The sequence below is a fragment of the Nematolebias whitei genome, chromosome 18, assembly GCF_014905685.2.
Source record: "Nematolebias whitei isolate Nwh7 chromosome 18, NemWhi1, whole genome shotgun sequence".
Classification (NCBI taxonomy): domain Eukaryota; kingdom Metazoa; phylum Chordata; class Actinopteri; order Cyprinodontiformes; family Rivulidae; genus Nematolebias; species Nematolebias whitei.
In genome coordinates, this window is record NC_056515.1 from 33,555,162 (window position 1) to 33,558,984 (window position 3,823).

At 39.7% G+C, this 3,823-nt stretch overlaps 1 protein-coding gene and 1 long non-coding RNA gene across 2 annotated transcripts in view; one reads left to right on the forward strand and one right to left on the reverse strand.

Annotated features, from left to right (window-relative positions):
* Window positions 1-3,823, forward strand: part of LOC119424563 (ankyrin-1) — a gene marked incomplete at its 3' end in the record, with an annotated part of 42,012 nt that overhangs the window by 21,282 nt on the left and 16,907 nt on the right. The window lies entirely within an intron of this gene.
* On the reverse strand, window positions 2,208-2,797 carry LOC119424797. The gene is made up of 3 exons (XR_005187533.1): window positions 2,710-2,797; window positions 2,431-2,529; window positions 2,208-2,242 (listed from the first exon to the last, which is right to left on the reverse strand). It is a non-coding gene; the product is annotated as an uncharacterized LOC119424797 (long non-coding RNA).

The following is a 3,823-nucleotide window of genomic DNA, read 5'->3' on the forward strand; positions in this document are numbered from 1 at the left end:
CAGGGAACACTATGTCATTATTATTTGAATGTATTCATCAAAACAACCTGCTACAAGTGTTATTAGAAAAGCATTTATTCCATCTGATTTCTGCTTCCTGTATTTGCTCCTAATGTTTTGCACCATTGCATCCGATGAGAACTGATTTGAACGTCTCACCGAAGTGATTTCATTCGGCTCGGCTCCGTGTTTTAGCAACAGGGTGACAATATCGGTGTGGCCCTGCTGAGCTGCTTGGTGCAGAGGGGTGTAGCCCATCTGTAAGAATAAAAGGGGAAGATGTACAGCCACACAAAATAAGGAACAAAATAGGGGCATTCCAGCACTGATAATGAAATAAATTACAAACATTTACCCTGGTCTTAGCATTCACGTGAGCCTGCTGCTGAAGGAGGAACTTCACCATCTTTATGTTGCCATAGTGACAGGCCACGTGAAGAGGAGTGTAGCCCATCTGAAAGAGCGTGATAGAGAGTCTATAGATTGCTGCTGACTGTTTTAATCTTGTTAGGAAAAAGGATGCAAACATGACTCGGCATAATCGTAGAAAAACGGCAAAAACACACAGTGGAGTCGTTTAAACATCGTTAATGTAAAGATTTGTGACCTGTTTTTTAAAACAACAAGGCAAATATAAATCAAATATAGATAAAAAGATATAAAAATATGTATTGTATATGAAAAAAAATGCAATCCTTTCATGTTTATGACTTTATTTTGTGGTTTGTTAATTGATCTTTACACAAAATTGTAGAATGAGACAGGGTATTTATTAAATAGAATAATTTTAAATAGTCATCTTTTAGCTTAATAAAGCAATTCTATTTTTTTGGAGGTAGTTAGTAACACCCACCCGAGACGCAGCGTAAACAGATGCTCCGTGTTTGACCAAAGTGTCTGCAATGCCCACATGACCCTCCTGAGCTACAAGATGCAGAGGGGTCAGTCCGTTCTGAAAAACAGGAAACAAAGATATCAAAAAATAATATTTTTTAAGATAATATTATTCATATAAATAAGTACATTAAGCTTTAAGTTTCATTGCATACATTTAGATTATATTTCCAACATAATTTCAATTTGTGCATTTTTAGGCCTTGCTGTCCAACAGTAAATAAAATATATTCTGGAACTGAGGATACCAAGCAACACCATGTTTTAGGCATGTGGTACCATTCATCTTTAAAGCCCATCTTAGAGGTTTACAACAGTTTCAAGGTGTAGCTATTGCATTTCTTGTTTTAAAATCTCAGGGACTGCACATAAGCAATTAAAGAACCAAGTGCCCTCATCTTCTGCAACCAAGGCATTCATATGTGCACAGTGTAGTTTAGCGTTCTCATATTGACAAGATGCATGAAAATATTTGGAAAATATCAACTTGAAAGTGTTCTGTGCTTTCTAACATTATTGCTGCTATAATAAATGTGCAGAATACTTTTAGTCAAGGCTATTGCTCGTCCCATCAGCTTTCAAAGAATGCCATCTGGTGGAGTAGGACCATTGGAGGAATCAGAGGTTAATGTGAGGATTTGTGTTTTCTATTGTGTTTCTCCATTTTGTGGTCTGTCCTGCTCTCCTCAGTGTGTCTCCCTCTTGTTATCAGCTCCTGCCTCCACCACTTGTTCTCCTTCCCCAGGTGTTTGTCATCGTCTATTCCTTGGCGTCTCTATCTCTGTGTTCCCAGTTGTCTGGACATCACCCTGTATGTGTCCTGTTTCTGCCTCCTTCTGTGTCACCCCTGAGTTCATGTAAGTTTGCCACACGTCAGTTTTTGCTTTTTCTCTATTAAATATATTCTACATTTAAGTCTCGAGTTCTCTCAGTCATGCATGCACATGGGTTTTAAACACAAGAACCATAACAGTTAAAAGTGTTTAATGCGTACCCTTACCCAAATTTCTCCAGGTTACATTAATTGCTCAATGGTAGTTACCTAATTGTAGTATTTTATGTGATGTTAATACCATCCATATTTTTAAAAACCACATTATGATCCACAATTGTTTCACATTCTTACTCATTTAGAGCCATTCCAGAGTACCTTGTTTCCAGGATTTACATTGGCCTGTTTGGAGATGAGCAGAGCCACCATGTCTGGCCTTCCTTCCTGTGAAGCCAGGTGTAGAGGCATGATGCCTTGGAGGGACTCGGCATTCGGCAGTGCCCCATTCTGCAGCAGACAACTGGCCACCTCCATTTGGTTCTGTTTAGCCGCTATGTGTAGAGGTGTGTAACCATTCTGTATTAAAACAAAAAAGAAAAAACAAGAATATATGGACACAAACCAGCATGAACGTGCTCTTCTTACCAATAATAAACACCATTAGTCCATGCAAAGTCAGCTTTATCAGTGATGGGTTGTGTTGGCCCGCCTGTGTGGGTATGCACGCACACACACACACACTCACACAATCACAAGCATCTTACTCGGGCAGTACTGTGTGCAGATCCTCCTTTGCTGACCAGGAGTTTAACAACATCCAGGTTGTTGTGATGGACGGCCACATGAAGGGGTGTCAGACCGTTCTGTTAACCACATACACACACATATATATATATATATACATGTGAACAGATATACAGATATAGACAAGCATACACAAAAAAACCACACAGAAACATGTATGTATGGGACATGTACTATGATAATCTCAGGAATAAAAGGAAATGGTTTCAAATGCGCCTCACAGATTTGTAGCCACTCACTTTCCCTGCAGCATTTGGGTTGGCGCCTCTTTCCAGAAGAAGCTCTGCTACGTCCACCTTTCCATACTTGGAGGCCACGTGGAGGGGGGTAAAACCTTTCTACTCCAAAGAAAGTAAAACATGTACTCAATGCAGTATTATTACTGACATGAGAACAAAAATAAAGCAAATATATACCATATTTTTTGCCCTATTGGTCACAGGTTTTTTTGCATAATTTGCATGCCCTGCTACTTATACGCCGAAGTGATGTATTTATGGATTTTTCCCTATATTTTTTAACCAATTTTAGGCTGAGATATGACCGTTTTCATTAATTCTAATTGAAATTATTAATTTTGTTGCGCTGCCCCGGTGAAATGCAGCTAATTTGACCATTGATGTGCATTTATTAAGGAAAAGTTCAACTGAGACACACCTTTACTATAAAGTCAAGTTAACAACTAATTGCATTTAGGTGGTTATCTTGTTAAATTTTGAAGAAATATGCAGCGAGTCGCCCTCTGCACTTTCATGTTTCCGCATATCGGCTTTTGAAATGCAGCTGATTTGACCGTCAAAGTGCATTTATTAAGGACAAGTTGGGCAGAGACACATTTTTGCTATAATTTCAAGCAAACAAATAATTGTTTTTAAGTGTTAATCTTGTTAAATTATTGTTAAAGTCCTTCCATGCACGCCCCCATGGCCACCCTTTGGCAGCCAATTGATTTTTGGCACAACACCGGCCCACATTTCCAGGTTGTCAGCAGTGACACATAACAGATGCAACATATATGGTGAAGCGACATATTTATGGATTTTCCCACTTTATTAGACATATTTGGACAGATGCAACTTATAGGGTGGTACGACATGTACGGCGGAAAATACAGGTAATGTAAATAGAGCAGAAATGGAAGCACTACCTTTGTCATCTTGACTTGCTGCGCTCCAGTATCTAATAATATTCGAATGGTGTGGACGTGCCCCTCCCGTGCAGCGATGTGTAAAGGTGTGTGCCCTGCAGTTGTAGAAGAGTCTGGGCTAGCTTTGTGCTCCAGGAGCAGCTTGACAAGCTCCTTGTGGCCCATTCGAGCCGCACAGTGCAGGGGTGTCTGATCATCCTGGGGGT